This window comes from Carassius gibelio, chromosome B19 (assembly GCF_023724105.1).
Source record: "Carassius gibelio isolate Cgi1373 ecotype wild population from Czech Republic chromosome B19, carGib1.2-hapl.c, whole genome shotgun sequence".
NCBI classification, from domain to species: Eukaryota; Metazoa; Chordata; class Actinopteri; order Cypriniformes; family Cyprinidae; genus Carassius; species Carassius gibelio.
The window spans coordinates 72,147-88,775 of record NC_068414.1 but is presented as its reverse complement, the minus strand read 5'-3'; the positions used below and the strand labels follow the sequence as shown (position 1 = coordinate 88,775).

General features: G+C 48.2%; 35 non-coding genes across 35 annotated transcripts; 28 read left to right on the top strand and 7 right to left on the bottom strand.

The window, feature by feature from the left end:
• The first annotated feature begins 398 nt into the window (after positions 1 to 398).
• Positions 399 to 470, top strand: trnap-ugg (transfer RNA proline (anticodon UGG)). Its single transcript has one exon. It is a non-coding gene; the product is annotated as a tRNA-Pro (tRNA).
• A 97-nt stretch (positions 471 to 567) lies between these two features.
• trnai-aau (transfer RNA isoleucine (anticodon AAU)) lies at positions 568 to 641 on the top strand. The gene has a single exon. It is a non-coding gene; the product is annotated as a tRNA-Ile (tRNA).
• Positions 642 to 747: 106 nt separating this feature from the next.
• Positions 748 to 820, top strand: trnaf-gaa (transfer RNA phenylalanine (anticodon GAA)). Its single transcript has one exon. It is a non-coding gene; the product is annotated as a tRNA-Phe (tRNA).
• Positions 821 to 955: 135 nt separating this feature from the next.
• trnaq-uug (transfer RNA glutamine (anticodon UUG)) lies at positions 956 to 1,027 on the top strand. Its single transcript has one exon. It is a non-coding gene; the product is annotated as a tRNA-Gln (tRNA).
• Positions 1,028 to 1,540: 513 nt separating this feature from the next.
• Positions 1,541 to 1,613, bottom strand: trnaa-agc (transfer RNA alanine (anticodon AGC)). Its single transcript has one exon. It is a non-coding gene; the product is annotated as a tRNA-Ala (tRNA).
• Positions 1,614 to 2,549: 936 nt separating this feature from the next.
• Positions 2,550 to 2,621, top strand: trnap-ugg (transfer RNA proline (anticodon UGG)). Its single transcript has one exon. It is a non-coding gene; the product is annotated as a tRNA-Pro (tRNA).
• A 97-nt stretch (positions 2,622 to 2,718) lies between these two features.
• trnai-aau (transfer RNA isoleucine (anticodon AAU)) lies at positions 2,719 to 2,792 on the top strand. Its single transcript has one exon. It is a non-coding gene; the product is annotated as a tRNA-Ile (tRNA).
• A 106-nt stretch (positions 2,793 to 2,898) lies between these two features.
• On the top strand, positions 2,899 to 2,971 carry trnaf-gaa (transfer RNA phenylalanine (anticodon GAA)). The gene has a single exon. It is a non-coding gene; the product is annotated as a tRNA-Phe (tRNA).
• Positions 2,972 to 3,106: 135 nt separating this feature from the next.
• trnaq-uug (transfer RNA glutamine (anticodon UUG)) lies at positions 3,107 to 3,178 on the top strand. The gene has a single exon. It is a non-coding gene; the product is annotated as a tRNA-Gln (tRNA).
• An 857-nt stretch (positions 3,179 to 4,035) lies between these two features.
• Positions 4,036 to 4,108, bottom strand: trnaa-agc (transfer RNA alanine (anticodon AGC)). Its single transcript has one exon. It is a non-coding gene; the product is annotated as a tRNA-Ala (tRNA).
• A 936-nt stretch (positions 4,109 to 5,044) lies between these two features.
• Positions 5,045 to 5,116, top strand: trnap-ugg (transfer RNA proline (anticodon UGG)). Its single transcript has one exon. It is a non-coding gene; the product is annotated as a tRNA-Pro (tRNA).
• Positions 5,117 to 5,213: 97 nt separating this feature from the next.
• Positions 5,214 to 5,287, top strand: trnai-aau (transfer RNA isoleucine (anticodon AAU)). The gene has a single exon. It is a non-coding gene; the product is annotated as a tRNA-Ile (tRNA).
• A 106-nt stretch (positions 5,288 to 5,393) lies between these two features.
• trnaf-gaa (transfer RNA phenylalanine (anticodon GAA)) lies at positions 5,394 to 5,466 on the top strand. The gene has a single exon. It is a non-coding gene; the product is annotated as a tRNA-Phe (tRNA).
• Positions 5,467 to 5,601: 135 nt separating this feature from the next.
• trnaq-uug (transfer RNA glutamine (anticodon UUG)) lies at positions 5,602 to 5,673 on the top strand. Its single transcript has one exon. It is a non-coding gene; the product is annotated as a tRNA-Gln (tRNA).
• A 513-nt stretch (positions 5,674 to 6,186) lies between these two features.
• trnaa-agc (transfer RNA alanine (anticodon AGC)) lies at positions 6,187 to 6,259 on the bottom strand. The gene has a single exon. It is a non-coding gene; the product is annotated as a tRNA-Ala (tRNA).
• Positions 6,260 to 7,195: 936 nt separating this feature from the next.
• On the top strand, positions 7,196 to 7,267 carry trnap-ugg (transfer RNA proline (anticodon UGG)). The gene has a single exon. It is a non-coding gene; the product is annotated as a tRNA-Pro (tRNA).
• A 97-nt stretch (positions 7,268 to 7,364) lies between these two features.
• trnai-aau (transfer RNA isoleucine (anticodon AAU)) lies at positions 7,365 to 7,438 on the top strand. The gene has a single exon. It is a non-coding gene; the product is annotated as a tRNA-Ile (tRNA).
• A 106-nt stretch (positions 7,439 to 7,544) lies between these two features.
• On the top strand, positions 7,545 to 7,617 carry trnaf-gaa (transfer RNA phenylalanine (anticodon GAA)). Its single transcript has one exon. It is a non-coding gene; the product is annotated as a tRNA-Phe (tRNA).
• A 134-nt stretch (positions 7,618 to 7,751) lies between these two features.
• Positions 7,752 to 7,823, top strand: trnaq-uug (transfer RNA glutamine (anticodon UUG)). The gene has a single exon. It is a non-coding gene; the product is annotated as a tRNA-Gln (tRNA).
• Positions 7,824 to 8,679: 856 nt separating this feature from the next.
• trnaa-agc (transfer RNA alanine (anticodon AGC)) lies at positions 8,680 to 8,752 on the bottom strand. Its single transcript has one exon. It is a non-coding gene; the product is annotated as a tRNA-Ala (tRNA).
• Positions 8,753 to 9,688: 936 nt separating this feature from the next.
• trnap-ugg (transfer RNA proline (anticodon UGG)) lies at positions 9,689 to 9,760 on the top strand. Its single transcript has one exon. It is a non-coding gene; the product is annotated as a tRNA-Pro (tRNA).
• A 97-nt stretch (positions 9,761 to 9,857) lies between these two features.
• Positions 9,858 to 9,931, top strand: trnai-aau (transfer RNA isoleucine (anticodon AAU)). Its single transcript has one exon. It is a non-coding gene; the product is annotated as a tRNA-Ile (tRNA).
• A 106-nt stretch (positions 9,932 to 10,037) lies between these two features.
• trnaf-gaa (transfer RNA phenylalanine (anticodon GAA)) lies at positions 10,038 to 10,110 on the top strand. The gene has a single exon. It is a non-coding gene; the product is annotated as a tRNA-Phe (tRNA).
• A 135-nt stretch (positions 10,111 to 10,245) lies between these two features.
• Positions 10,246 to 10,317, top strand: trnaq-uug (transfer RNA glutamine (anticodon UUG)). The gene has a single exon. It is a non-coding gene; the product is annotated as a tRNA-Gln (tRNA).
• An 855-nt stretch (positions 10,318 to 11,172) lies between these two features.
• Positions 11,173 to 11,245, bottom strand: trnaa-agc (transfer RNA alanine (anticodon AGC)). The gene has a single exon. It is a non-coding gene; the product is annotated as a tRNA-Ala (tRNA).
• Positions 11,246 to 12,181: 936 nt separating this feature from the next.
• On the top strand, positions 12,182 to 12,253 carry trnap-ugg (transfer RNA proline (anticodon UGG)). The gene has a single exon. It is a non-coding gene; the product is annotated as a tRNA-Pro (tRNA).
• Positions 12,254 to 12,350: 97 nt separating this feature from the next.
• trnai-aau (transfer RNA isoleucine (anticodon AAU)) lies at positions 12,351 to 12,424 on the top strand. The gene has a single exon. It is a non-coding gene; the product is annotated as a tRNA-Ile (tRNA).
• A 106-nt stretch (positions 12,425 to 12,530) lies between these two features.
• trnaf-gaa (transfer RNA phenylalanine (anticodon GAA)) lies at positions 12,531 to 12,603 on the top strand. Its single transcript has one exon. It is a non-coding gene; the product is annotated as a tRNA-Phe (tRNA).
• A 135-nt stretch (positions 12,604 to 12,738) lies between these two features.
• trnaq-uug (transfer RNA glutamine (anticodon UUG)) lies at positions 12,739 to 12,810 on the top strand. The gene has a single exon. It is a non-coding gene; the product is annotated as a tRNA-Gln (tRNA).
• Positions 12,811 to 13,666: 856 nt separating this feature from the next.
• Positions 13,667 to 13,739, bottom strand: trnaa-agc (transfer RNA alanine (anticodon AGC)). Its single transcript has one exon. It is a non-coding gene; the product is annotated as a tRNA-Ala (tRNA).
• A 936-nt stretch (positions 13,740 to 14,675) lies between these two features.
• On the top strand, positions 14,676 to 14,747 carry trnap-ugg (transfer RNA proline (anticodon UGG)). Its single transcript has one exon. It is a non-coding gene; the product is annotated as a tRNA-Pro (tRNA).
• A 97-nt stretch (positions 14,748 to 14,844) lies between these two features.
• Positions 14,845 to 14,918, top strand: trnai-aau (transfer RNA isoleucine (anticodon AAU)). Its single transcript has one exon. It is a non-coding gene; the product is annotated as a tRNA-Ile (tRNA).
• A 106-nt stretch (positions 14,919 to 15,024) lies between these two features.
• trnaf-gaa (transfer RNA phenylalanine (anticodon GAA)) lies at positions 15,025 to 15,097 on the top strand. Its single transcript has one exon. It is a non-coding gene; the product is annotated as a tRNA-Phe (tRNA).
• Positions 15,098 to 15,232: 135 nt separating this feature from the next.
• trnaq-uug (transfer RNA glutamine (anticodon UUG)) lies at positions 15,233 to 15,304 on the top strand. Its single transcript has one exon. It is a non-coding gene; the product is annotated as a tRNA-Gln (tRNA).
• Positions 15,305 to 16,160: 856 nt separating this feature from the next.
• Positions 16,161 to 16,233, bottom strand: trnaa-agc (transfer RNA alanine (anticodon AGC)). The gene has a single exon. It is a non-coding gene; the product is annotated as a tRNA-Ala (tRNA).
• Between the last annotated feature and the right edge of the window lie 396 nt (positions 16,234 to 16,629).

Here is a 16,629-nt window from a genome sequence, read left to right as displayed (position 1 = left end):
GTACACCTCTGTGTTAGTCACTTTGAACTGAACGTACACATACGCTCTGAACTTGAATCACGGAGGGATGTCATGTGATGTCCACTTCTCAGGGCACTTACGTTTGAATGGAACAAATGTCTGAAGCTATACGAGAAACATACAAAATCTGAAGAGCAGGGGGCTCGAGGACTGGAATTGAGAACCGCTGGTCTAAGTGACATCTGACAGTTTCAGCTGTCCTCCCTAACATCCCTCTACATGTTAGATACAGCCACATTTTTAGGTCAGTTAAGAGGCCAACTTGCGTTCGTTAGCCTTTAACACTGTCTCGAGGTCTTTGATTGCTTCCACGTTAGTTCATGTTCCTTCTTTTATTGATGCTGCAGTAGCTCTTTTTTCTCGGCCCAGCGCAGGAAGGCTCGTTGGTCTAGGGGTATGATTCTCGCTTTGGGTGCGAGAGGTCCCGGGTTCAAATCCCGGACGAGCCCTTGGTCGCGATAAAACGTGAAGCTTTGTGGTCTCATTGCGTTCCCTAACATTGAGGCAGTTTTTTATTCAATCGGGTAGAGACACATGACTAAGGGAGGCCGGTTAGCTCAGATGGTTAGAGCGTGGTGCTAATAACGCCAAGGTCGCGGGTTCGATCCCCGTACTGGCCAGCTGTTTTTATTGTCTGGGGGCTCATCTCTGCTCTGCTCTTTTCCTGTGACAAAGAGTAGGGTGATCTCACTGAAATCCCTGCTTGCTAAGCAGGAGCTTGTTGTGGCCGAAATAGCTCAGTTGGGAGAGCGTTAGACTGAAGATCTAAAGGTCCCTGGTTCGATCCCGGGTTTCGGCAAAATCTCCCACTCTTTTCCGTTTTTTGAGGCGGGCCAGTGACCAAAAATCACTGGGTTCCAACTTCTCTGTATAACTGCTTCCCCACTGCCACGGAGCTATCTGTTTCCCAGTTGGCCACCAAACAAGCAGTTTCGGTTCCATGGTGTAATGGTCAGCACTCTGGGCTTTGAATCCAGCGATCTGAGTTCGAATCTCGGTGGAACCTGTGTGCTTTCTTGCCGCAGGAAAAGATAAAAACAGCACTAGGTTGTCACTGGTGACAGTCTTTGTGGCCCTGTGAGCAACGGCTGCTCCAGGTAAGGTTTCATGGTGTAATGGTTAGCACTCTGAATCCAGTGATCCGAGTTCAAATTGCGGTGGGACCACTTTTTGCAACCAATTTGCGCAGGACCATGTCTGAAATACTTTTTGGCAGCTTTGAGTCCAAAAAAATTAACTAACGTAGAGACTGTGGCAGCATTGCATCGATGCCCAGTCGGTCTCTTTAGGGCACTGGTTTTCAAACCTGTCCTGGAGGCACCCTGCCCTGCACAGTTTGATTGTCTGCCTTATTAGACACACCCAAATCAGGTCTTGCGGTCTCTATCAATGAGCTGATGATTTGAAACTGGTGTGTTAGATGAGGGGAAATGCAAAATGTGCAGGGCAGGGATGCCTCCAGGACAGGATTGAAAACCACTGATTTAGGGATGTGTGAGTAAAAGGGCAGGAGCCAACTTGGAGAATGCGGGCATCGATCCCGCTACCTCTCGCATGCTAAGCGAGCGCTCTACCATTTGAGCTAATTCCCCTGGCCTTTCAAGAATGACGAGCATAGCTGCGAATGACCGGCTTGATGCAAAGAGGCCGTCCCTCCTCTGGGCTTGCACCTTTGCACTGGCCGCGATTGTGTTGTCGAATTAACAAAGAGATTTAGCTTTTGTGTTAAAGGACCTTTTCGGTCTTGTTACGCCAGTATGCATGTGCGGATTCTTGTATTATGCAGACCACCTTGCATCACTCGGGTCACGCAGACAACTTCTCACCTCTTTTTCTCACACTGACTTAAAGAATAAGGAAGCGGTTCTCCATTCCAGTCCTCGCTCCCCAAAGGTCTGCATATTTTGCATGTCTCTCTTTGTTAGCACACCTGATTTGGATAATCAGCTCATTAGAAGTGAGCTCCTTGCGATTGACATGGTCCCTACACAGTGTTCATTGCTCCCCACTCCCTGAGCAGGGGAAATCCGTCGAAGTTTACTTCACTTAGGAACATTGGTTCACGGATTTGCGCTGCGCAACGTCTTCACACATGGACAAGTGTGACATCATATACCTCTGTATACCTCTGTACACCTCTGTGTTAGTCACTTTGAACTGAACGTACACATACGCTCTGAACTTGAATCACGGAGGGATGTCATGTGATGTCCACTTCTCAGGGCACTTACGTTTGAATGGAACAAATGTCTGAAGCTATACGAGAAACATACAAAATCTGAAGAGCAGGGGGCTCGAGGACTGGAATTGAGAACCGCTGGTCTAAGTGACATCTGACAGTTTCAGCTGTCCTCCCTAACATCCCTCTACATGTTAGATACAGCCACATTTTTAGGTCAGTTAAGAGGCCAACTTGCGTTCGTTAGCCTTTAACACTGTCTCGAGGTCTTTGATTGCTTCCACGTTAGTTCATGTTCCTTCTTTTATTGATGCTGCAGTAGCTCTTTTTTCTCGGCCCAGCGCAGGAAGGCTCGTTGGTATAGGGGTATGATTCTCGCTTTGGGTGCGAGAGGTCCCGGGTTCAAATCCCGGACGAGCCCTTGGTCGCGATAAAACGTGAAGCTTTGTGGTCTCATTGCGTTCCCTAACATTGAGGCAGTTTTTTATTCAATCGGGTAGAGACAGACGGCTAAGGGAGGCCGGTTAGCTCAGATGGTTAGAGCGTGGTGCTAATAACGCCAAGGTCGCGGGTTCGATCCCCGTACTGGCCAGCTGTTTTTATTGTCTGGGGGCTCATCTCTGCTCTGCTCTTCTCCTGTGACAAAGAGTAGGGTGATCTCACTGAAATCCCTGCTTGCTAAGCAGGAGCTTGTTGTGGCCGAAATAGCTCAGTTGGGAGAGCGTTAGACTGAAGATCTAAAGGTCCCTGGTTCGATCCCGGGTTTCGGCAAAATCTCCCACTCTTTTCCGTTTTTTGAGGCGGGCCAGTGACCAAAAATCACTGGGTTCCAACTTCTCTGTATAACTGCTTCCCCACTGCCACGGAGCTATCTGTTTCCCAGTTGGCCACCAAACAAGCAGTTTCGGTTCCATGGTGTAATGGTCAGCACTCTGGGCTTTGAATCCAGCGATCTGAGTTCGAATCTCGGTGGAACCTGTGTGCTTTCTTGCCGCAGGAAAAGATAAAAACAGCACTAGGTTGTCACTGGTGACAGTCTTTGTGGCCCTGTGAGCAACGGCTGCTCCAGGTAAGGTTTCATGGTGTAATGGTTAGCACTCTGAATCCAGTGATCCGAGTTCAAATTGCGGTGGGACCACTTTTTGCAACCAATTTGCGCAGGACCATGTCTGAAATACTTTTTGGCAGCTTTGAGTCCAAAAAAATTAACTAACGTAGAGACTGTGGCAGCATTGCATCGATGCCCAGTCGGTCTCTTTAGGGCACTGGTTCTCGAACCTGTCCTGGAGGCACCCTGCCCTGCACAGTTTGATTGTCTGCCTTATTAGACACACCCAAATAAGGTCTTGCGGTCTCTATCAATGAGTTGATGATTTGAAACAGGTGTGATAGATGAGGGAAACATTCAAAATGTGTAGGGCAGGGGTGCCTCCAGGACAGGTTTGAAAACCACTGCTTTAGGGAACTGTGTCTAAAATGGCAATGTTTTGCAACCAATTTGCACAGGACCATGTCTGAAATACTTTTTTGGCAGCTGTGAGCCCCAAAAAAAGCTAACGTGGGAGTGTCGCAGCATTGCGTCAGTGCTCAGTCGGTCTCTTTAGGGCAATGGTTTTCAAACCTTTCCTGGAGGCAACCCTGTCCTGAACATTTCGTATGTCTCCCTTATTAGACACACCCAAATCAGGTCTTGCAGTCTCTATTAATGAGCTGATGATTTGAAACTGGTGTGTTAGATGAGGGGAAATGCAAAATGTGCAGGGCAGGGATGCCTCCAGGACAGGATTGAAAACCACTGATTTAGGGATGTGTGAGTAAAAGGGCAGGAGCCAACTTGGAGAATGCGGGCATCGATCCCGCTACCTCTCGCATGCTAAGCGAGCGCTCTACCATTTGAGCTAATTCCCCTGGCCTTTCAAGAATGACGAGCATAGCTGCGAATGACCGGCTTGATGCAAAGAGGCCGTCCCTCCTCTGGGCTTGCACCTTTGCACTGGCCGCGATTGTGTTGTCGAATTAACAAAGAGATTTAGCTTTTGTGTTAAAGGACCTTCTCGGTCTTGTTACGCCAGTATGCATGTGCGGATTCTTGTATTATGCAGACCACCTTGCATCACTCGGGTCACGCAGACAACTTCTCACCTCTTTTTCTCACACTGACTTAAAGAATAAGGAAGCGGTTCTCCATTCCAGTCCTCGCTCCCCAAAGGTCTGCATATTTTGCATGTCTCTCTTTGTTAGCACACCTGATTTGGATAATCAGCTCATTAGAAGTGAGCTCCTTGCGATTGACATGGTCCCTACACAGTGTTCATTGCTCCCCACTCCCTGAGCAGGGGAAATCCGTCGAAGTTTACTTCACTTTGGAACATTGGTTCACGGATTTGCGCTGCGCAACGTCTTCACACATGGACAAGTGTGACATCATATACCTCTGTATACCTCTGTACACCTCTGTGTTAGTCACTTTGAACTGAACGTACACATACGCTCTGAACTTGAATCATGGAGGGATGTCATGTGATGTCCACTTCTCAGGGCACTTACGTTTGAATGGAACAAATGTCTGAAGCTATACGAGAAACATACAAAATCTGAAGAGCAGGGGGCTCGAGGACTGGAATTGAGAACCGCTGGTCTAAGTGACATCTGACAGTTTCAGCTGTCCTCCCTAACATCCCTCTACATGTTAGATACAGCCACATTTTTAGGTCAGTTAAGAGGCCAACTTGCGTTCGTTAGCCTTTAACACTGTCTCGAGGTCTTTGATTGCTTCCACGTTAGTTCATGTTCCTTCTTTTATTGATGCTGCAGTAGCTCTTTTTTCTCGGCCCAGCGCAGGAAGGCTCGTTGGTCTAGGGGTATGATTCTCGCTTTGGGTGCGAGAGGTCCCGGGTTCAAATCCCGGACGAGCCCTTGGTCGCGATAAAACGTGAAGCTTTGTGGTCTCATTGCGTTCCCTAACATTGAGGCAGTTTTTTATTCAATCGGGTAGAGACACATGACTAAGGGAGGCCGGTTAGCTCAGATGGTTAGAGCGTGGTGCTAATAACGCCAAGGTCGCGGGTTCGATCCCCGTACTGGCCAGCTGTTTTTATTGTCTGGGGGCTCATCTCTGCTCTGCTCTTCTCCTGTGACAAAGAGTAGGGTGATCTCACTGAAATCCCTGCTTGCTAAGCAGGAGCTTGTTGTGGCCGAAATAGCTCAGTTGGGAGAGCGTTAGACTGAAGATCTAAAGGTCCCTGGTTCGATCCCGGGTTTCGGCAAAATCTCCCACTCTTTTCCGTTTTTTGAGGCGGGCCAGTGACCAAAAATCACTGGGTTCCAACTTCTCTGTATAACTGCTTCCCCACTGCCACGGAGCTATCTGCTTCCCAGTTGGCCACCAAACAAGCAGTTTCGGTTCCATGGTGTAATGGTCAGCACTCTGGGCTTTGAATCCAGCGATCTGAGTTCGAATCTCGGTGGAACCTGTGTGCTTTCTTGCCGCAGGAAAAGATAAAAACAGCACTAGGTTGTCACTGGTGACAGTCTTTGTGGCCCTGTGAGCAACGGCTGCTCCAGGTAAGGTTTCATGGTGTAATGGTTAGCACTCTGAATCCAGTGATCCGAGTTCAAATTGCGGTGGGACCACTTTTTGCAACCAATTTGCGCAGGACCATGTCTGAAATACTTTTTGGCAGCTTTGAGTCCAAAAAAATTAACTAACGTAGAGACTGTGGCAGCATTGCATCGATGCCCAGTCGGTCTCTTTAGGGCACTGGTTTTCAAACCTGTCCTGGAGGCACCCTGCCCTGCACAGTTTGATTGTCTGCCTTATTAGACACACCCAAATCAGGTCTTGCGGTCTCTATCAATGAGCTGATGATTTGAAACTGGTGTGTTAGATGAGGGGAAATGCAAAATGTGCAGGGCAGGGATGCCTCCAGGACAGGATTGAAAACCACTGATTTAGGGATGTGTGAGTAAAAGGGCAGGAGCCAACTTGGAGAATGCGGGCATCGATCCCGCTACCTCTCGCATGCTAAGCGAGCGCTCTACCATTTGAGCTAATTCCCCTGGCCTTTCAAGAATGACGAGCATAGCTGCGAATGACCGGCTTGATGCAAAGAGGCCGTCCCTCCTCTGGGCTTGCACCTTTGCACTGGCCGCGATTGTGTTGTCGAATTAACAAAGAGATTTAGCTTTTGTGTTAAAGGACCTTTTCGGTCTTGTTACGCCAGTATGCATGTGCGGATTCTTGTATTATGCAGACCACCTTGCATCACTCGGGTCACGCAGACAACTTCTCACCTCTTTTTCTCACACTGACTTAAAGAATAAGGAAGCGGTTCTCCATTCCAGTCCTCGCTCCCCAAAGGTCTGCATATTTTGCATGTCTCTCTTTGTTAGCACACCTGATTTGGATAATCAGCTCATTAGAAGTGAGCTCCTTGCGATTGACATGGTCCCTACACAGTGTTCATTGCTCCCCACTCCCTGAGCAGGGGAAATCCGTCGAAGTTTACTTCACTTTGGAACATTGGTTCACGGATTTGCGCTGCGCAACGTCTTCACACATGGACAAGTGTGACATCATATACCTCTGTATACCTCTGTACACCTCTGTGTTAGTCACTTTGAACTGAACGTACACATACGCTCTGAACTTGAATCACGGAGGGATGTCATGTGATGTCCACTTCTCAGGGCACTTACGTTTGAATGGAACAAATGTCTGAAGCTATACGAGAAACATACAAAATCTGAAGAGCAGGGGGCTCGAGGACTGGAATTGAGAACCGCTGGTCTAAGTGACATCTGACAGTTTCAGCTGTCCTCCCTAACATCCCTCTACATGTTAGATACAGCCACATTTTTAGGTCAGTTAAGAGGCCAACTTGCGTTCGTTAGCCTTTAACACTGTCTCGAGGTCTTTGATTGCTTCCACGTTAGTTCATGTTCCTTCTTTTATTGATGCTGCAGTAGCTCTTTTTTCTCAGCCCAGCACAGGAAGGCTCGTTGGTCTAGGGGTATGATTCTCGCTTTGGGTGCGAGAGGTCCCGGGTTCAAATCCCGGACGAGCCCTTGGTCACGATAAAACGTGAAGCTTTGTAATCTCATTGCGTTCACTAACATTGAGGCAGTTTTTTATTCAATCGGGTAGAGACAGATGGCTAAGGGAGGCCGGTTAGCTCAGATGGTTAGAGCGTGGTGCTAATAACGCCAAGGTCGCGGGTTCGATCCCCGTACTGGCCAGCTGTTTTTATTGTCTGGGGGCTCATCTCTGCTCTGCTCTTCTCCTGTGACAAAGAGTAGGGTGATCTCACTGAAATCCCTGCTTGCTAAGCAGGAGCTTGTTGTGGCCGAAATAGCTCAGTTGGGAGAGCGTTAGACTGAAGATCTAAAGGTCCCTGGTTCGATCCCGGGTTTCGGCAAAATCTCCCACTCTTTCCGTTTTTTGAGGCGGGCCAGTGACCAAAAATCACTGGGTTCCAACTTCTCTGTATAACTGCTTCCCCACTGCCACGGAGCTATCTGTTTCCCAGTTGGCCACCAAACAAGCAGTTTCGGTTCCATGGTGTAATGGTCAGCACTCTGGGCTTTGAATCCAGCGATCTGAGTTCGAATCTCGGTGGAACCTGTGTGCTTTCTTGCCGCAGGAAAAGATAAAAACAGCACTAGGTTGTCACTGGTGACAGTCTTTGTGGCCCTGTGAGCAACGGCTGCTCCAGGTAAGGTTTCATGGTGTAATGGTTAGCACTCTGAATCCAGTGATCCGAGTTCAAATTGCGGTGGGACCACTTTTTGCAACCAATTTGCGCAGGACCATGTCTGAAATACTTTTTGGCAGCTTTGAGTCCAAAAAAATTAACTAACGTAGAGACTGTGGCAGCATTGCATCGATGCCCAGTCGGTCTCTTTAGGGCACTGGTTCTCAAACCTGTCCTGGAGGCACCCTGCCCTGCACAGTTTGATTGTCTGCCTTATTAGACACACCCAAATAAGGTCTTGCGGTCTCTATCAATGAGTTGATGATTTGAAACAGGTGTGATAGATGAGGGAAACATTCAAAATGTGTAGGGCAGGGGTGCCTCCAGGACAGGTTTGAAAACCACTGCTTTAGGGAACTGTGTGTAAAATGGCAATGTTTTGCAACCAATTTGCACAGGACCATGTCTGAAATACTTTTTGGCAGCTGTGAGCCCCAAAAAAAGCTAACGTGGGAGTGTCGCAGCATTGCGTCAGTGCTCAGTCGGTCTCTTTAGGGCAATGGTTTTCAAACCTTTCCTGGAGGCAACCCTGTCCTGAACATTTCGTATGTCTCCCTTATTAGACACACCCAAATCAGGTCTTGCAGTCTCTATTAATGAGCTGATGATTTGAAACTGGTGTGTTAGATGAGGGGAAATGCAAAATGTGCAGGGCAGGGATGCCTCCAGGACAGGATTGAAAACCACTGATTTAGGGATGTGTGAGTAAAAGGGCAGGAGCCAACTTGGAGAATGCGGGCATCGATCCCGCTGCCTCTCGCATGCTAAGCGAGCGCTCTACCATTTGAGCTAATTCCCCTGGCCTTTCAAGAATGACGAGCATAGCTGCGAATGACCGGCTTGGTGCAAAGAGGCCGTCCCTCCTCTGGGCTTGCACCTTTGCACTGGCCGCGATTGTGTTGTCGAATTAACAAAGAGATTTAGCTTTTGTGTTAAAGGACCTTCTCGGTCTTGTTACGCCAGTATGCATGTGCGGATTCTTGTATTATGCAGACCACCTTGCATCACTCGGGTCACGCAGACAACTTCTCACCTCTTTTTCTCACACTGACTTAAAGAATAAGGAAGCGGTTCTCCATTCCAGTCCTCGCTCCCCAAAGGTCTGCATATTTTGCATGTCTCTCTTTGTTAGCACACCTGATTTGGATAATCAGCTCATTAGAAGTGAGCTCCTTGCGATTGACATGGTCCCTACACAGTGTTCATTGCTCCCCACTCCCTGAGCAGGGGAAATCCGTCGAAGTTTACTTCACTTTGGAACATTGGTTCACGGATTTGCGCTGCGCAACGTCTTCACACATGGACAAGTGTGACATCATATACCTCTGTATACCTCTGTACACCTCTGTGTTAGTCACTTTGAACTGAACGTACACATACGCTCTGAACTTGAATCACGGAGGGATGTCATGTGATGTCCACTTCTCAGGGCACTTACGTTTGAATGGAACAAATGTCTGAAGCTATACGAGAAACATACAAAATCTGAAGAGCAGGGGGCTCGAGGACTGGAATTGAGAACCGCTGGTCTAAGTGACATCTGACAGTTTCAGCTGTCCTCCCTAACATCCCTCTACATGTTAGATACAGCCACATTTTTAGGTCAGTTAAGAGGCCAACTTGCGTTCGTTAGCCTTTAACACTGTCTCGAGGTCTTTGATTGCTTCCACGTTAGTTCATGTTCCTTCTTTTATTGATGCTGCAGTAGCTCTTTTTTCTCGGCCCAGCACAGGAAGGCTCGTTGGTCTAGGGGTATGATTCTCGCTTTGGGTGCGAGAGGTCCCGGGTTCAAATCCCGGACGAGCCCTTGGTCGCGATAAAACGTGAAGCTTTGTAGTCTCATTGCGTTCACTAACATTGAGGCAGTTTTTTATTCAATCGGGTAGAGACAGATGGCTAAGGGAGGCCGGTTAGCTCAGATGGTTAGAGCGTGGTGCTAATAACGCCAAGGTCGCGGGTTCGATCCCCGTACTGGCCAGCTGTTTTTATTGTCTGGGGGCTCATCTCTGCTCTGCTCTTCTCCTGTGACAAAGAGTAGGGTGATCTCACTGAAATCCCTGCTTGCTAAGCAGGAGCTTGTTGTGGCCGAAATAGCTCAGTTGGGAGAGCGTTAGACTGAAGATCTAAAGGTCCCTGGTTCGATCCCGGGTTTCGGCAAAATCTCCCACTCTTTTCCGTTTTTTGAGGCGGGCCAGTGACCAAAAATCACTGGGTTCCAACTTCTCTGTATAACTGCTTCCCCACTGCCACGGAGCTATCTGTTTCCCAGTTGGCCACCAAACAAGCAGTTTCGGTTCCATGGTGTAATGGTCAGCACTCTGGGCTTTGAATCCAGCGATCTGAGTTCGAATCTCGGTGGAACCTGTGTGCTTTCTTGCCGCAGGAAAAGATAAAAACAGCACTAGGTTGTCACTGGTGACAGTCTTTGTGGCCCTGTGAGCAACGGCTGCTCCAGGTAAGGTTTCATGGTGTAATGGTTAGCACTCTGAATCCAGTGATCCGAGTTCAAATTGCGGTGGGACCACTTTTTGCAACCAATTTGCGCAGGACCATGTCTGAAATACTTTTTGGCAGCTTTGAGTCCAAAAAAATTAACTAACGTAGAGACTGTGGCAGCATTGCATCGATGCCCAGTCGGTCCCTTTAGGGCACTGGTTTTCAAACCTGTCCTGGAGGCACCCTGCCCTGCACAGTTTGATTGTCTGCCTTATTAGACACACCCAAATAAGGTCTTGCGGTCTCTATCAATGAGTTGATGATTTGAAACAGGTGTGATAGATGAGGGAAACATTCAAAATGTGTAGGGCAGGGGTGCCTCCAGGACAGGTTTGAAAACCACTGCTTTAGGGAACTGTGTGTAAAATGGCAATGTTTTGCAACCAATTTGCACAGGACCATGTCTGAAATACTTTTTGGCAGCTGTGAGCCCCAAAAAAGCTAACGTGGGAGTGTCGCAGCATTGCGTCAGTGCTCAGTCGGTCTCTTTAGGGCAATGGTTTTCAAACCTTTCCTGGAGGCAACCCTGTCCTGAACATTTCGTATGTCTCCCTTATTAGACACACCCAAATCAGGTCTTGCAGTCTCTATTAATGAGCTGATGATTTGAAACTGGTGTGTTAGATGAGGGGAAATGCAAAATGTGCAGGGCAGGGATGCCTCCAGGACAGGATTGAAAACCACTGATTTAGGGATGTGTGAGTAAAAGGGCAGGAGCCAACTTGGAGAATGCGGGCATCGATCCCGCTGCCTCTCGCATGCTAAGCGAGCGCTCTACCATTTGAGCTAATTCCCCTGGCCTTTCAAGAATGACGAGCATAGCTGCGAATGACCGGCTTGGTGCAAAGAGGCCGTCCCTCCTCTGGGCTTGCACCTTTGCACTGGCCGCGATTGTGTTGTCGAATTAACAAAGAGATTTAGCTTTTGTGTTAAAGGACCTTCTCGGTCTTGTTACGCCAGTATGCATGTGCGGATTCTTGTATTATGCAGACCACCTTGCATCACTCGGGTCACGCAGACAACTTCTCACCTCTTTTTCTCACACTGACTTAAAGAATAAGGAAGCGGTTCTCCATTCCAGTCCTCGCTCCCCAAAGGTCTGCATATTTTGCATGTCTCTCTTTGTTAGCACACCTGATTTGGATAATCAGCTCATTAGAAGTGAGCTCCTTGCGATTGACATGGTCCCTACACAGTGTTCATTGCTCCCCACTCCCTGAGCAGGGGAAATCCGTCGAAGTTTACTTCACTTTGGAACATTGGTTCACGGATTTGCGCTGCGCAACGTCTTCACACATGGACAAGTGTGACATCATATACCTCTGTATACCTCTGTACACCTCTGTGTTAGTCACTTTGAACTGAACGTACACATACGCTCTGAACTTGAATCACGGAGGGATGTCATGTGATGTCCACTTCTCAGGGCACTTACGTTTGAATGGAACAAATGTCTGAAGCTATACGAGAAACATACAAAATCTGAAGAGCAGGGGGCTCGAGGACTGGAATTGAGAACCGCTGGTCTAAGTGACATCTGACAGTTTCAGCTGTCCTCCCTAACATCCCTCTACATGTTAGATACAGCCACATTTTTAGGTCAGTTAAGAGGCCAACTTGCGTTCGTTAGCCTTTAACACTGTCTCGAGGTCTTTGATTGCTTCCACGTTAGTTCATGTTCCTTCTTTTATTGATGCTGCAGTAGCTCTTTTTTCTCGGCCCAGCACAGGAAGGCTCGTTGGTCTAGGGGTATGATTCTCGCTTTGGGTGCGAGAGGTCCCGGGTTCAAATCCCGGACGAGCCCTTGGTCGCGATAAAACGTGAAGCTTTGTAGTCTCATTGCGTTCACTAACATTGAGGCAGTTTTTTATTCAATCGGGTAGAGACAGATGGCTAAGGGAGGCCGGTTAGCTCAGATGGTTAGAGCGTGGTGCTAATAACGCCAAGGTCGCGGGTTCGATCCCCGTACTGGCCAGCTGTTTTTATTGTCTGGGGGCTCATCTCTGCTCTGCTCTTCTCCTGTGACAAAGAGTAGGGTGATCTCACTGAAATCCCTGCTTGCTAAGCAGGAGCTTGTTGTGGCCGAAATAGCTCAGTTGGGAGAGCGTTAGACTGAAGATCTAAAGGTCCCTGGTTCGATCCCGGGTTTCGGCAAAATCTCCCACTCTTTTCCGTTTTTTGAGGCGGGCCAGTGACCAAAAATCACTGGGTTCCAACTTCTCTGTATAACTGCTTCCCCACTGCCACGGAGCTATCTGTTTCCCAGTTGGCCACCAAACAAGCAGTTTCGGTTCCATGGTGTAATGGTCAGCACTCTGGGCTTTGAATCCAGCGATCTGAGTTCGAATCTCGGTGGAACCTGTGTGCTTTCTTGCCGCAGGAAAAGATAAAAACAGCACTAGGTTGTCACTGGTGACAGTCTTTGTGGCCCTGTGAGCAACGGCTGCTCCAGGTAAGGTTTCATGGTGTAATGGTTAGCACTCTGAATCCAGTGATCCGAGTTCAAATTGCGGTGGGACCACTTTTTGCAACCAATTTGCGCAGGACCATGTCTGAAATACTTTTTGGCAGCTTTGAGTCCAAAAAAATTAACTAACGTAGAGACTGTGGCAGCATTGCATCGATGCCCAGTCGGTCCCTTTAGGGCACTGGTTTTCAAACCTGTCCTGGAGGCACCCTGCCCTGCACAGTTTGATTGTCTGCCTTATTAGACACACCCAAATAAGGTCTTGCGGTCTCTATCAATGAGTTGATGATTTGAAACAGGTGTGATAGATGAGGGAAACATTCAAAATGTGTAGGGCAGGGGTGCCTCCAGGACAGGTTTGAAAACCACTGCTTTAGGGAACTGTGTGTAAAATGGCAATGTTTTGCAACCAATTTGCACAGGACCATGTCTGAAATACTTTTTGGCAGCTGTGAGCCCCAAAAAAAGCTAACGTGGGAGTGTCGCAGCATTGCGTCAGTGCTCAGTCGGTCTCTTTAGGGCAATGGTTTTCAAACCTTTCCTGGAGGCAACCCTGTCCTGAACATTTCGTATGTCTCCCTTATTAGACACACCCAAATCAGGTCTTGCAGTCTCTATTAATGAGCTGATGATTTGAAACTGGTGTGTTAGATGAGGGGAAATGCAAAATGTGCAGGGCAGGGATGCCTCCAGGACAGGATTGAAAACCACTGATTTAGGGATGTGTGAGTAAAAGGGCAGGAGCCAACTTGGAGAATGCGGGCATCGATCCCGCTACCTCTCGCATGCTAAGCGAGCGCTCTACCATTTGAGCTAATTCCCCTGGCCTTTCAAGAATGACGAGCATAGCTGCGAATGACCGGCTTGATGCAAAGAGGCCGTCCCTCCTCTGGGCTTGCACCTTTGCACTGGCCGCGATTGTGTTGTCGAATTAACAAAGAGATTTAGCTTTTGTGTTAAAGGACCTTCTCGGTCTTGTTACGCCAGTATGCATGTGCGGATTCTTGTATTATGCAGACCACCTTGCATCACTCGGGTCACGCAGACAACTTCTCACCTCTTTTTCTCACACTGACTTAAAGAATAAGGAAGCGGTTCTCCATTCCAGTCCTCGCTCCCCAAAGGTCTGCATATTTTGCATGTCTCTCTTTGTTAGCACACCTGATTTGGATAATCAGCTCATTAGAAGTGAGCTCCTTGCGATTGACATGGTCCCTACACAGTGTTCATTGCTCCCCACTCCCTGAGCAGGGGAAATCCGTCGAAGTTTACTTCACTTTGGAACATTGGTTCACGGATTTGCGCTGCGCAACGTCTTCACACATGGACAAGTGTGACATCATATACCTCTGTATACCTCTGTACACCTCTGTGTTAGTCACTTTGAACTGAACGTACACATACGCTCTGAACTTGAATCACGGAGGGATGTCATGTGATGTCCACTTCTCAGGGCACTTACGTTTGAATGGAACAAATGTCTGAAGCTATACGAGAAACATACAAAATCTGAAGAGCAGGGGGCTCGAGGACTGGAATTGAGAACCGCTGGTCTAAGTGACATCTGACAGTTTCAGCTGTCCTCCCTAACATCCCTCTACATGTTAGATACAGCCACATTTTTAGGTCAGTTAAGAGGCCAACTTGCGTTCGTTAGCCTTTAACACTGTCTCGAGGTCTTTGATTGCTTCCACGTTAGTTCATGTTCCTTCTTTTATTGATGCTGCAGTAGCTCTTTTTTCTCGGCCCAGCACAGGAAGGCTCGTTGGTCTAGGGGTATGATTCTCGCTTTGGGTGCGAGAGGTCCCGGGTTCAAATCCCGGACGAGCCCTTGGTCGCGATAAAACGTGAAGCTTTGTAGTCTCATTGCGTTCACTAACATTGAGGCAGTTTTTTATTCAATCGGGTAGAGACAGATGGCTAAGGGAGGCCGGTTAGCTCAGATGGTTAGAGCGTGGTGCTAATAACGCCAAGGTCGCGGGTTCGATCCCCGTACTGGCCAGCTGTTTTTATTGTCTGGGGGCTCATCTCTGCTCTGCTCTTCTCCTGTGACAAAGAGTAGGGTGATCTCACTGAAATCCCTGCTTGCTAAGCAGGAGCTTGTTGTGGCCGAAATAGCTCAGTTGGGAGAGCGTTAGACTGAAGATCTAAAGGTCCCTGGTTCGATCCCGGGTTTCGGCAAAATCTCCCACTCTTTTCCGTTTTTTGAGGCGGGCCAGTGACCAAAAATCACTGGGTTCCAACTTCTCTGTATAACTGCTTCCCCACTGCCACGGAGCTATCTGTTTCCCAGTTGGCCACCAAACAAGCAGTTTCGGTTCCATGGTGTAATGGTCAGCACTCTGGGCTTTGAATCCAGCGATCTGAGTTCGAATCTCGGTGGAACCTGTGTGCTTTCTTGCCGCAGGAAAAGATAAAAACAGCACTAGGTTGTCACTGGTGACAGTCTTTGTGGCCCTGTGAGCAACGGCTGCTCCAGGTAAGGTTTCATGGTGTAATGGTTAGCACTCTGAATCCAGTGATCCGAGTTCAAATTGCGGTGGGACCACTTTTTGCAACCAATTTGCGCAGGACCATGTCTGAAATACTTTTTGGCAGCTTTGAGTCCAAAAAAATTAACTAACGTAGAGACTGTGGCAGCATTGCATCGATGCCCAGTCGGTCCCTTTAGGGCACTGGTTTTCAAACCTGTCCTTGAGGCACCCTGCCCTGCACAGTTTGATTGTCTGCCTTATTAGACACACCCAAATAAGGTCTTGCGGTCTCTATCAATGAGTTGATGATTTGAAACAGGTGTGATAGATGAGGGAAACATTCAAAATGTGTAGGGCAGGGGTGCCTCCAGGACAGGTTTGAAAACCACTGCTTTAGGGAACTGTGTGTAAAATGGCAATGTTTTGCAACCAATTTGCACAGGACCATGTCTGAAATACTTTTTGGCAGCTGTGAGCCCCAAAAAAAGCTAACGTGGGAGTGTCGCAGCATTGCGTCAGTGCTCAGTCGGTCTCTTTAGGGCAATGGTTTTCAAACCTTTCCTGGAGGCAACCCTGTCCTGAACATTTCGTATGTCTCCCTTATTAGACACACCCAAATCAGGTCTTGCAGTCTCTATTAATGAGCTGATGATTTGAAACTGGTGTGTTAGATGAGGGGAAATGCAAAATGTGCAGGGCAGGGATGCCTCCAGGACAGGATTGAAAACCACTGATTTAGGGATGTGTGAGTAAAAGGGCAGGAGCCAACTTGGAGAATGCGGGCATCGATCCCGCTACCTCTCGCATGCTAAGCGAGCGCTCTACCATTTGAGCTAATTCCCCTGGCCTTTCAAGAATGACGAGCATAGCTGCGAATGACCGGCTTGATGCAAAGAGGCCGTCCCTCCTCTGGGCTTGCACCTTTGCACTGGCCGCGATTGTGTTGTCGAATTAACAAAGAGATTTAGCTTTTGTGTTAAAGGACCTTCTCGGTCTTGTTACGCCAGTATGCATGTGCGGATTCTTGTATTATGCAGACCACCTTGCATCACTCGGGTCACGCAGACAACTTCTCACCTCTTTTTCTCACACTGACTTAAAGAATAAGGAAGCGGTTCTCCATTCCAGTCCTCGCTCCCCAAAGGTCTGCATATTTTGCATGTCTCTCTTTGTTAGCACACCTGATTTGGATAATCAGCTCATTAGAAGTGAGCTCCTTGCGACTGACATGGTCCCTAC